This window comes from Zalophus californianus, chromosome X (assembly GCF_009762305.2).
Source record: "Zalophus californianus isolate mZalCal1 chromosome X, mZalCal1.pri.v2, whole genome shotgun sequence".
NCBI lineage: Eukaryota > Metazoa > Chordata > Mammalia > Carnivora > Otariidae > Zalophus > Zalophus californianus.
This window is the reverse complement of record NC_045612.1, coordinates 102,588,180-102,601,755: the sequence shown is the minus strand read 5'-3', so window position 1 is coordinate 102,601,755 and position 13,576 is coordinate 102,588,180. Positions and strand designations below refer to the sequence as shown.

Sequence of the window (13,576 nt, the reverse complement as noted above, 5' to 3'; positions counted from 1 at the left end):
TCAGTTTTTACCTTTTGAGAATAAATCCCTCTGCCCTTAACTCACACTATAAATGAGCTCATTCCATTCCTTTTCTCATTTTTTTCCTAGACATTTCCTGCTCAGATTTTCTCTTTCCAAGTCAAATTGTCCCCATGTTGACTAATCCTTCAATTATTCTCTCTCGTCTGCCTATTTCTAGCTCATTAAAACATTAGCACTCTCTAAAACCTATATTTATATTCATTATACATACATAAGAAATCCCTTTTCTGGACAAAAGGGCTATAAGGAGGCTAGATGTAAAATTGGAAAGGGGGATATTCATCATATCAGAACACATCCCGTGAACCTTGCTAAGTGAAAGAAATCAAGGGCCAAGCAATCAGAAGCCTTCTTTGCTCTACTCCTCTCAGAAGAAATACTCCCTACCTTGGATTTGCATGTAGCCTCAGAGACAATGTGCATTTATACTAGTTGCAATATATTTTATAAGAGATATATACTTGGTCTCTGTCTGCAATTGCTAGCTCACAGTTCCCAAGACCCTTGGAATTTCCTGGGTGGAGAGTGATAAAGGTGTCTTTTGTTACGTTACTGAGGTGACCTCTGGAAGGCCCAGATGGAACCTGGTCACCAGAGGCATAACCTGTCTTGAGAGGGTTAGAACTTTCCGTCTCCATCCCTCCCCCAGACCTGGGGAGGTGGGAGAGGAGAGAAGCTGGAGGTTGAATCCAATAGCCAAAGATTCAATCCATCATTAGTATGTAATGAAGCCTCCATAAAAACTCAGAAGGACAGGGTCTGGAGAGCTCCTGGGTTGGTGAACACATGGAGGTGTGGGGAGAGCGGTGTGCCTGGAGAGGTCATGGCAGCCCCACGCCCTTCCCACACACCTCGCCCTGTGCATCTCTTTCATCTGGATGTTCCCGAGTTCTATCCCTTTTTCATAAACCTGTGATCTTGGAAGTAAAATGTTTCTCTGAGTTCTGGTAACAGCTCTAGCAAATTAATCAAACCTGAGGAGGAAGTCCTGGGAACTTCTGGTTTATAGCCAGCGGGTCAGAAGAAGTACAGGAAACAATCTGGACTTGTGACTATGTCTGAAGTCCAAGGAAGAGGTCGTGGAAACCTCCCATCTATAGCTGGCTGGTGAAAAGCACTGGTAAAAGCTGGGCTTGTGACTGGCATCTGAAGTGGGTAGGGTTGGGGGGAAGTCTTGTAGGCCTGTACCCTTAACCTGTGGGATCTGATGCTATCTATGGGTCAATGGGGTCAGAAATGAGTTGCACCTGCCGGTATGTGAGAATTGCTTGGTGCTATGTGGGAAGTGCTCCCTTCCATGGAAATTGGGCTCAGGAACCTCACTGACTACTCTATAAAGAACATCTCATTTTGCTTCCTATAGAATTAATTTCCTCCTTCCACTCTAGTCTTATCATTCCTATTTACCACAACTATAGGTCATGTTTTTTTTTTTAATAGGTCTTTCTCTTTTGTTTAGAATTTGAGCGTCCCAAAGCCAGGATTTGGTCTCTCTCATCTTCCTATTCCAAGTGCCTAGTGTTTGTTAATAAATATAGGAAGGAATGCTACAGGCATAGTAAATCAGATCATGTCACTTCTTAGCTCAGAACCCTCCTAAGTCTTCCCTTCTTAAGAGGAAATTTCAAAGGTTTTCAGCCATAGTTGATAAGACTTGACTTGGCCTGGCTCTTGGTTGCTCACTGACCTCCTTAGCCTTCACCATCTTGCTTCCTCAGCTTCAGTCCTACTGGACTCCTTGTTGTTCCTCAAACCCCACTAAGCTTGCTCTCATCTCAGAGTCTTCGTGTTTACTGTTTCCTCTATCTGGAACCCTCTGTATCTGCCTGGCTTTTTCTCTCACTTCTCTACTCAAATGCCACCCCCAAGACCACCCCATTTAAAAAGTTCCCTTCCCCTATTACCTCTAGCCTGCTTTATTCTTCTCTGTCAAACTTATCATGACCTGATTGCTTTCTCCTATTAAAATTCAAGCTCCATGAGAGAGGATTTTTCTTTCATTTACTGCGGTTTCCCCAGTACCTAGGACAGAGTTTGACCTATACTGGTCATTGAATGGACTAATTGAAGGACAGAATGAATCAATTCTTAGTTGGCCGAAAATAAAGTGAAGCTCATAATTTTTTCAGGACATTAGACTAGGCACTAGACTCAGTTCTTTCCTATTGTATTAGAGAGGGAATAATCTTCAGCATGCCCAGTTATTCATTCAATCAAGGCATATCCTGTACTTATCTCCAAGACGTTGGATGCATGACATTAAAAAAAAAAAAAAAGGAATGCATGCCCTTTACCCTTTTGGTGCTCACACTCCAACCCATTTCCTTTTATGATCTATTTTATTGACTATCCTTCATTCTAACTCTTGTCTGTCATTGGTATGTGTGCTGCTGGACTTAAGGTATAAGGCAAGAGGCTGATGTAATCTTATGCTGTCCTCAAAGTCCTTACCCATTAATGGAGGTCACAAGGTCAGACATCTTAAATAATGATCATCACTACATACACTGGACAAAATCATCAACTTCATAGTAAAAGCAAGAGTAAATCAAATCACCCAGTGACCAGAATGAGCCTATTACAATGCCTTTTCCTCAAATGCTTTGAAATGGCTGTCAGTTACATTGCCCCTCACAGATGGGGTTCCCCAGGTAACAGACTCTGAGACAATGTTTAAAGAGCAGGGTCTTTAGTAAGGTGTGCTCTTGTGATCAACATCTGTGGAAGGGAGAAGAAGGAAGCAGGAATGGTGACCGAGAGAAGTCAAGCTAGGAGGCAGGCCCAGTGACAGTCTCAGTGAAACCCACTAGAGCTCCTGAGGTAGAATGTTAGAATTCTCCTGCATTAGGCCCAAATGGCCAGGTCTTTATCCTCCTGCAACCATCGGGAGCTACCCTCAGAAAGGGTGTGACCTTGGGGGAGGCAGCTGAAGCAATTCCCCAAAGAACAGACAGCTGAAGGTCATCTGCCGAGGACACTCCTCTTCACTGCATGGGACCTGGGAGTTGTAGAGAAGTAGGCTCAAATGACTCCTCACACATAGGCCCTTCTACTTAGTGTTCTATGTGACCCAACTGCCATGGCTACACATCATCCAGGAGTCAGGTATACAAGAGTTGTTCTCAGCCAGGGACAATTTTGCCTTCCAAAGGACATCTGGCAGCATCCGGAGACATTTCCGGTACTCACAACTGAGAGGGCAGGTGCTACTGGTACAGAGTGGTGGGAGGCCAGGGATGTTGCTAAATATCCGACAGTGCACAGCACAGTCTCCCCAACAAAGAATTGTCTAGAGTACCCGGTCAAGAAAGCCTGGTTTCAATATAAACGGACTGTAAATACCTGACCCAATCAGACGCTCTTTCCTGGAGAGTTTGATTGTAACATATAGAGAAATTTAGATGGTAGAAAGGTAGGAAAGTTAAAAAAAAAAGTTAGAGGGCTAAAGAAGAAAACGGAAGTCACAAGATGGTCGAAACTTTAAGGACAAGGTAGAGAGGAGAGAGAAACTCTGATACTGTGGTAGTTTGAGTCTACAACAGCAAAGCACATCAAGAGAGAAACAAACAAGCTTCATGGTGACTGCTATTCTCCATCATTCCTGATGTTTCCAGGGGTGCCCCTCATCACCTAAGTCTATCCCCACTGCTTACAGCTTGGAGGAGACAAAGCTCATCTGCAGTAGACTGAAATCAAGATGACTATTATTGCTGATATCTGAAAGTATATTTAAAAATTCAAGAGTTTTTTTTTTTTCTTTTTTTAAAGACAGGGACAGGGGAGGGATAGAGGGAGAGGGAGAGAATCTTAAGTAGGCTCCACGCCCAGCATGGAGCCCGACCCAGGACTTGATCTCATGACCCTGAGATCATGACGTGAGCCAAAATCAAGGGTCAGATGCTTAACTGACTGAGCCACCCAGTCACCCCTCAAGGGAATGGTTTTTAAAAATTTTATTTTATTATTTTTTTTAAAGATTCCGTTCATTTATTTGAGACAGAGAAAAAGCAAGCAAGCATGAGCTGGGCTGGGGGCAGAGGGAAAGGGAGAAGCAGACTCCCTGCTGAGCAGGGACCACCCCCCGCAAAAGGCAGAGCTCGATCCCAGGACCCTGGGATCACGACCTGAGTCGAAGGTAGATGCTCAACTGACTGAGACACCCAGGCGGCCCAAGAGAATGGTTTTTAAACCAGCTACAGTTTATGTAAGTCTGCAAAAGAACAAAATGCCTTTGTTCTCACCTCAATGTTCTTACCAAAAAGTATTTTGTAATCCCAAACTGGTTGTGTTCTGAAAATGGAAAACATCCAAATGGAAAAACGAAAGTAATGATTTTTGCCCACAGGGATGTGATTCCACCATTTCTGTTGTGCAAAGCTTTGTATTTTGGGATGGATGACAAAATGTTACCCTAGGCCAAACTCACAAATGCCTTCATTTTCTGGAGAGTGCAAAGATATACCTTTCGGAGCCAGCACTCCACTGAAATAGTGTGCATGTATCATGACGCCGGCTCGGCGCTGTGGTGCTGCTCTCAGTGTCCTAGGTCCCCATGAGGCCCAGAGAAATCCATCACGATGAGGAAAACAAGAAAGAAACAAGCATTTGCTTAGTTTCTGCCATGCCACCAGAAACCTCCATGCAGGTCTGTGGCGGAGTGGTGGTTGTGATCCAGCTAAATGTCACAATTGGGTTCAACAGTCAGATTATGCATGGGGTAGCACAGTAGTTTCATCCAGTCTGGGACATGTTAATGCTGTTGGCGTCCCCCTCAGAACTCCCTTCCCCGCTGATACACCCATCCCCAGCTGCTATGAGTGTTGATTGCTACCAGCCCACTGCCCCCCCCCCCACCCCCGGGGGCTCCAGAGAACCTTCCTCAGTGAAATGGGAACTGTTGTCCTCTGCTCCCCAGAAATCCACAGCCAATGCCTGACTGACGTGGGGGAACAAAAACCCAGCTCCCGTCCTTCAAAATGGGGCCAATTCTATGGCGCAATGTGTGCTCCAGAGTGTCCTGGGGGGTCAGGCCAAAGTTTGTGTCCACTTCCTTGCTTAGCTTGACTCCATCACCAGCATAACCCCCACCGCATCCTTCCTCCCTCCCTCACTCCTCTTCACCCAAGAGCTGCTGTTTAGGCAAACTACTTGTACAAGAATCTATTTCCATGAAACATTACTTAAGGCCGTGGTGCCTGACCATCCCGGTACGTTCTTCACTGAGATTTTCTGAGATGCAGGAATCTCAGTGCTCGAACCAAGAACATCCCAGACACACCAGGACCAGTGGTCATCCTAACTTAAGGCAGATAGATATTTAGATCCTGAGCTTTGCCACCACAACTTTGGGTAATCTGAATGACGTTGATTTGGTGGCGTTCTGGTAAACCAGCTACGCAAAAAAAACAACGTCTTGATTTGCCATATTTGCCAATTTTGGTGGGGTCTGTAGTCCCACTATGGCTGATTTCAAGCTACCAAAGTTTAACAACCAGCTCACAATTGCTGTATATTTAACAACTGGCTCTTTCAAGCCAGTAAAAGTCAGCTCCAGTACACAAATTCCCACAGCAGAAACTGAGAACTTTCCAAAGCTTCCTCATGTGTCCAAATAAATGGATACAGAGGGCTGAAGATGCAAAATTTCGTTACTAAGGTTACTCTAAAGCAAATAAATCTAGGTCTTCACAGAGAATATAAATTTGAGTTCAAGGAGAAAGGGCCATAGAAATTGGTTTTGAGAAAAGAGTTTAATTATTATCACCGTGACTGCTTTTTGTGGGCATCGGAAAGGCTACCTTTGAACTTATGGAGCTGTTACCAGCATCACTGATAAGTTACAAGGCATCTGTCCCAAATTCCCGACACTCGAGACAGCATGTGACTGCTGAAGAAGTTGGCCCCAATTATTTTGCCCTGAGATTTTTTCCCTGATAAGGAAGCTTTAGGCTGAAAATCATCTCACATTGTAGATGCAAGCTTCTTCCTAACTTATCACGACAGCTTCCTTAAGCCGATCTGAAGCTTTAAATTATTGGCCCACTTGTATTTCAAATTCATCCATCCCCTGAGGACAAAGGTAGCATAGATTGGAGCACTGTTAAGTGAAATGTCAGCAATTATTAGATGTGCTTAAAGTTTTTCCCCCCCATCTTCTTTATTAAGTGTGTGAGTGGGAGGAGGCGGTAGGGGGTGGGGTGCAGGGAGGAAGGTTTGGTAACTCTCAAGATGGAAACAAACTTTTTAGTCCGATGTAGCAAGGGGAAACTGTAAAGGCCTGGATTGCTTTAATGAGACAAAGAGTTAACTAGGGATTTGATTAAGGCACTGAAGATGATAAAGCCTGCAAGAAATAGTGATCAATTCTTTCTTTTTACAGTGTCTCATAATCTGAGAGCAAGAAGATCACTCAATGAAACTCATAGCTTTTAAATTCAGAACAAATAGTAAAAAGGAAATTTGTCTTATGGAGTTCCATAGCCATCAACAGAGGGTAAGATTTTAAGAGGTCAGTGGATTAAAAGCTAGAGAATAAAAATCTTTACTGTTATTGTTTTTTTCCATTATCAAAGTAAATACACGCTTATTATTAAAAAAACTGCAAACATGAAAAAAAACACTATAGCTCTTTGCATTCTGATATTTTTCAGTCTTGTCTTTAGGCATACCCTTCTGTTGTTTTTATTTTATTTTCTAATAGAGCTGTGATCAAATTAATTGTGAAGTTCGCTTTTTTCCTTATATTACACAGCACAGGAGACTTGTATGAAAATGACCATGTCAACTTCTGAATGCTATTAGTCCTTGCTCAGAGGCAACATGAAAGGTCACATTATTTATTGAGAGTCTACTATGTGATAGTCACTCTGCTAAATCTCATGCCACTGTGTATTAGCAATGTCAGGAGGAAATTTACTTCTTCTTTTGGATATAAAACATAATTCACTCTATAAATGATTTCACTGAACATCTACTTAAGTACAGTTACCATATTAGATGCTGAAGAATATAAAGCCATCCTGTCCTTGAAAAGATTAAGGTCTACTCATTGATTACTCATCCATTCATTAGTTGCACAAATAACAATTGAGCTTGTATAATATGAAAAACACTGCCCTTTCAGATTAGATCCATGAAAAACATCTCTGGGAAGGAGAGGAACTAGTTACATGCAATTAAAAACAAAAGAATGAATGATACTTTCACATCTAGTTTGACTCTAATAGGCAGATATGAACTTACACTGTCAAGTTGATAATGATAATGACACCAATGCTAATAGCAATCACTTATGTACCACTATGTGCCAGGTACTGTTCCATATATTTTATTTAAGTAGGCTCCAAAACCCAGCATGGAACCCAGTGTGGGGCTTGAACTCATGATCCTCAGATCAGAGCCCGAGCTGAGATCAAGAGTCGGATGCTTAACCGACTGAGCAACCCAGGTGCCCCTGTTCTATATATTTTACATAAAATATACACATAGTGTGTATGTACACACAGTAACTATTTGATCTTCACCATAACCCTATGAGGTAATATTATCATATTTTATTGAATTCAAAACACCATTGGACATTAGATACATTCTGATTTCAGGGCTTTTATAATTGTGGCTAGAGAATATGTCTTACATTTGATGAAATGTTACTATTATCCCCATTTTACAGATGAGGATAAAGAGATGGAGTATGTGACCAGTACTTGAACCCCATCAGCCTAGTTCCAAAGGTTATAGTCTTAACTAATATCCCAAGTGAGATAACACTTGGCCCAGAGGCATCCAGAGAAAATTCAGGCTCTGTAAATCAACTTAGTATGGCCAAGGCCAAGAGAAACAGAAGAGAGAAATCTGTGGCAATATCAGATGAACTAGACAATTGCTGGCCTCAGTGTTTATTGTCAATGGGTAAGGCAGTGTGAGCAGAAACTGGGTTCCAGTCCCACATCTATTATAACCTTGGTGATGTCATTTTATCTTTCTGCACATATTCCATCTTCTGTAAAAATAAGGGTAGGGGTGGCGTAATTCAGTGTCTTTCAGACTTTTTTGGACTGCAACCCACAAAAGGAAAGTATTTTACTTTCTGTTGTAGCACACACGTATGCACACACAGCCACCTAATTGAAACCAAAGTGTCAAAACAATACTTAACCTTGCTTGTGCAATGTACTCTGGTATTTTCTCATCTCTTCCATTCCATTAAAAAATTGTTGGTTGCAAGTCATTAAACTGATTTCAGTATTCACTAATGAGTACTTGGAAAACAACTCATACAGCTACTCCCTTAAGCCCCCCTCTCCAGTTAGGAAATTCCACAGCATAGGGGACTTCTGGGGTGGGGGTGGGAACCAGACACCTCAGGAAAGAGAAAGTTGACCCTTTTGCCTTATAAATAACTCATTTTCTTTTTAATTGGATCATGTTCTTATTACCTTCAGCAGAAAGTTCTCATCATTAAACCATTTGGCAAATACCGCTTGAGGGCAAAGAATCCTATACTACGTTCCATGGCACGTTTAGTGAGAAATTAACTGGTATCCCTGAAAAAGACCTCCCTAGCCACGTAAGTACAGAGAGGAGCTACTGACTTTTTTATCCTCTTAGCATTTCCATGTATAGTAAAGGCTGCAACAATTTCAATAACAATAAAAAAACTTTCTTACTTTTATAAGCTACCGTTTTTCCAATCTTATTGACCCCAAAATGATTTTTTTTTCAAGGAAGAGTTATTAACATCATATAGAACATTAATGTTCTGAGGAATATGGCTTGGGAAATGCTACTTTGGGGAATTCTAGAACTGGTAAAATATTTTCAGTTTTTATTTAAATTCCAGTTAGCTAATACACAGTGTTAAAGTAGTTTCAGGTGTACAATATAGTGATTCAGCACCTCCAGACATCACCCGGTGCTCGTCACAACATGTGCCGTCCTTAATCCCCGTCACCTATTTCCCCCATCCCCCCACCCACTGCCCCTCTGGTAACCAGCAGTGTGTTCTCTATGGTTAACAGTCTGTTTCCTGGTTTGCTTCTCTCTCTCTCTTTTTTTTCCCTTTGCTCATCTGTTTTGTTTCTTAAATGGTATGTATTTGTCTTTCTCTGACTGACTTATTTCACTTAGCATAATACTCTCCAGCTCCATCCATGTCGTTGCAAATGGTAAGATTTTGTAGAACTGGTAAACCATTAAGACAACTCTAAGTTCTTCTCACTCTTACAGAAGGATTTCTACCTTTATTCAAATATATAGTTATCCTTGGTGAAGTAAAACTTAAACTAGAAGCTCAGAGAACTGAGAAAATTGACACAAAAAAGATCTCAGGCTTTTTTTTTTTTTGAAGATAAATTCTTGAAGATAATTTTAAATGGACAATTTTCAGACTACTATGCCAATAAATACTATAGTACTTTCTTGATCATTGACATATGAAGACATGGACACTGTACCTTCCTACTATATATTCTTTTTTAAAAGATTTTATTTATTCATTTGAGAGAGAGAGAGACAGAGAGAACACAAGCAGGGGGAGAGGCAGAGGGAGAAGGAGAAGCAGACTCCCTGCTGAGCTGGGACCTCCCCCGCCCCCCCCCCCCCCCCGACAAGGGGCTTGATCCCAGGACCTGGAGATCATGACCTGAGCCAAAGGCAGAGGCTTAACCATCTGAGCCACCCAGGTGCCCCCCTACTATATATTTTAATACATGTATAAATGCTAACAGTGTGATTCAAAATTGTGTATAACATAATACACTATATATATAAAAATTTTATAATTTTTAAAAATCACACTATTACCAAATTCTCCCTTTTCTTGGTTTAAGTTACTGAAGTCAGTTAGAAGTGGTAGAGGGGTGCCTGGGTGGCTTAGGCAGTTGAGTGTCTGACTTTTGGTTTTGGCTCAGGCCGTGATCTCAGGGGCGTGGGATCGAGCCCTGCGACAAGTTCGGCTTTGGGCTCCGTGCTCAGCCCCGGATTTGCTTGGGATTCTTTCCCTCTCCTCTCCCTCCCCTTCTCCTTCTTCCCCTGCATGTGCTCTCTCTCTCTCTCAAATAAATAAATATATAAAATCTTAAAAAAAGAAGTGGTAGATTATTGGGGTGCCCTCCTGGCTCAGTCTATGTCTATGGAGTGTGTGACTCTTATCTCAGGGTCATGAGTCTGAGCCCCACATTGGGTGTAGAAGTTACTTAAAAATAAAATCTTAAGAAAAGTGGTAGAATACTAAAGCTAGAATTAAAGGCAAGCTAGTGTCTAGCAATGGATAAGGGTCATATTTTACAATGTTTTTCTTTTCTCATTTCTCTCAGATCTAAGATAAAAGGAACCACTTCTTTAACAAGTAGAGATTGGACCACCAAGAAGAAACAGTGAATACTTTTATTTAGTAAAAGACTGCCTCTCTCTACTGATAAGAAACAAAGACAGCTGGTAATGTAATTTTCAAAGGGGAATGTGTGTGTGTGTGTGTGTGTGTGTGTGTGTGTGTATGAGAGAGAGAGAGAGAGAGAGAGAGAGAGAGAGAGAGAGAGAGAGGGAGAAGGAGAGAGAGACAGTGAGCACGTTTGGGAGGGCAGTTAATGGCTCATCTTTACTTCTCTTTGTAATTTCTAAGCCTCAGAAATCATCCCATTATTATTCCTAGTAACCTGGAAGTAAATTACTACATATCTATCAATTCAAAATCACTTGATATGGCCTTAGTGGTATTTTTTTCAAACATATTTTTGTTTGTTTTATAGGGAAAACTGTTTTGCTTTCACAGAACACAATTTAACAGCAAGTGAGTGACTTCAGAGATGCCCTGCCTCAAATGTGGTTTTGATGGGGCACCCAAATTCTGGAGATTTCTAGAGGTCCATGTGGCAGTACATATCAAAAGCCATACAAATGTAAACGTCCTTTAACAGAGCAGTTGTGTGTTTAGGCGTTTATCTTGTAGAAAGAATAGGAGATGTTTATAAAGGTGTACAAAGGATGTTAGTCACAAAGCTGGATATAATAGTGAAAGATTTGAAATGACTTTAATTCAGAATTGTCTTGGTAAATCTGGTACAGCCAGAGACGAGAATACTACCCAGCCATTTAAAAAATTACTCTGTAGAGGAATATTTAAACACACAAAAATATTTTTATTATAGTTCTAAGGGAAAAAAGGGGTCATAAAACGGTAATGTGATTTTATTCCTGTTTGGTTTAAAAGAAGGGAATCTGAATTCACACACATACACACGCCCCCTTGAGAGGAAGACAGAAAGCATATGAAGCACATTTTTTGTAGTGGTTCTCTCTGAGTGGTGGGATTATGGGTCATTTTTTTTTCTCTGTATTCTCTGCTTTCCAAAATTTCCTTGAGGAGCATATATTACCTCTGTAATTTAAAAAAAGGACAACACAAAGAAACAGTCTTCATTCAGTCTTTAGTCTCACTGTCCTATTTCTCAAATATCCCTTACACCAAATTGGTATTTTTTGATATCCATAAGCAAAGCTTCAAAGCATATATCAATATTCCACACGAGTAAGAAATTGGTGACTCCTGGGGCTGGCTCCATTTAAGCATGTAAATGAGTGTTGTTATGAACATCCGTGTCTACTAGCCTGAACTTTCTGGAAGTGGGCACCAGTGTGATATTGTTTAAAAGGTGTAAACATGCTCCACCTGGCCCTTCAAAGTTCTTCCCTCACAACTCAGAGATTATGGCTGATGTTCTACCAACAGAGAGTCATTCCTCAGACTTATGGCTTTTCACCCTATTAAAATGCAAATAACCCAGGAGAAGTACACATTAAACTTTACCTGTCACCTGGGTTAAATAACATGTCATTTTCTGAAAAGAAGTTTTAATGGGGAAGACATGGGAATTTGGGTGGGGCAGGCAGAGAGAATAAAGGATGAATGAATACACCTGGCATCTGAGGAGTAATTAATATTCATAAGAGTGATATTTTTGTTTACGGCTTACGAGTCACTTAAAAATATTTGTCACATTTAATTTCAATGAAATCAAATAGAGTGGCAGTCACCAAGGTGACTTAAGCCGACCAGAGATTTGGACAAGTACAGAAGACAAAATCCTCAGGCCTCGTCATTTTTTTAGAGGCACTCCTAGAAGCCACAATCCACTTGATTGCATACACTGCTTTCACCTGCCCCCCTTCTTTTGGCCCATCCTAAGCATGTCCAAATAACGACTGCATACAGAGTAAGGTGAGACCCAGTCAAGAACGTAAGACAATTTCTTACTTAATACACTGTCAATGTATAACAAAAAGGACTATCACCTTCTAGGAACTTTTTTCTAAAAGACAAGAGCCAACTGGAGATACATGAAAACATCTGGTCAAATACTTTAAAATGTGAGCAAAGGGGTGCCTGGGTGGTGCGCAGTAGCGTTCGACTCTTGGTTTTGGCTCAGGTCACGATCGTAGGGTCATGGAATCGAGCCCCACATCAGGCCCCACGCTCGGCATGGAGTCTGTTTGAGATTTCCTCTCCCTCTCCCTCAGTTCGTCCCTACTCTGCACGTGTGCTCTTACTCTCTCTCTCTCTCTCAAATAAATACATCTTAAAAAGAATAAAAAGTGAGTAAAGATCTTTTTCTTAACCTGTGGGAAATGGAAAACAAAGGGAAAGATGAGAAAATGACAATAAAAGAAGGTGGCAGGAGAGTGAAGGGAAATCATACAGAATTACTTCCTGTCTATAAAATACATAAATTAAGTAAACGACAGTCCAGTGTAGTGGCTAGAACAGACTCTGGAACCAAGCTGGGTTTGAATCCTGGCTGTCAGTCAATCTCTGTGTGACTGTGTTCCTCAATTACCCCATCTTTAAAATGGGTATAATAACGTATCTACCTCAGAGGGTGCTATGAGGATTAAATTAGTTCATATTTGTAACATTGCCAGGCACAAAGTAATTGCCTTAAAATGATGGTGAGGCCCTCATACATACTCATGTATGACAAGAAATATGCCAAAATGTTAGCACATGTTAACTCCATGTGGTAGAAATATGGCTTCTTAAACAGAAGAAACCCTCAACATCCATGCTTTTGTAATCAAAGAGTGGTAGAAATTAGTAACATCAATCAGAGGACAACAGGAGCTTGACAATTTAATATGTACTGTTACATTAATAGGATGTTCCAATAGTAAACCCTCCGTTAACTAAGGCTGTTCCTCTTAGTTATTATAAAATATGTAATATTTATCAATAATATATACTAATAATATAATTAGTGCCACAAATATAATTAATAAAAGAGTAAAGCTAAAGTAAAAGAATGAAGAGCGGTCAAGGATAAAAAAACAGTAAGAATGGTTAGGGAGAGGAAACCCAATAGGCTGAGCTTCCAACTTGGAGGCAGGCAGTATTTAATGAATTACGTAAAGAATTATAGATTCCCAGTAACACGTATTGAATGATCCCATCATAATTAGATGGTATCATAATTATCAGCTTATGAAGTGAACTGCTACAAGCAGAAGTAAAGATTCAAAAACATTACCAAAGTTAGCACTCGAGAACACATTGCAGGAA

General features: G+C 40.9%; 1 protein-coding gene across 2 annotated transcripts in view; it reads right to left on the bottom strand.

The window, feature by feature from the left end:
* DMD (dystrophin) overlaps window positions 1–13,576 on the bottom strand; it is a 2,214,577-nt gene that overhangs the window by 212,446 nt on the left and 1,988,555 nt on the right. The window lies entirely within an intron of this gene.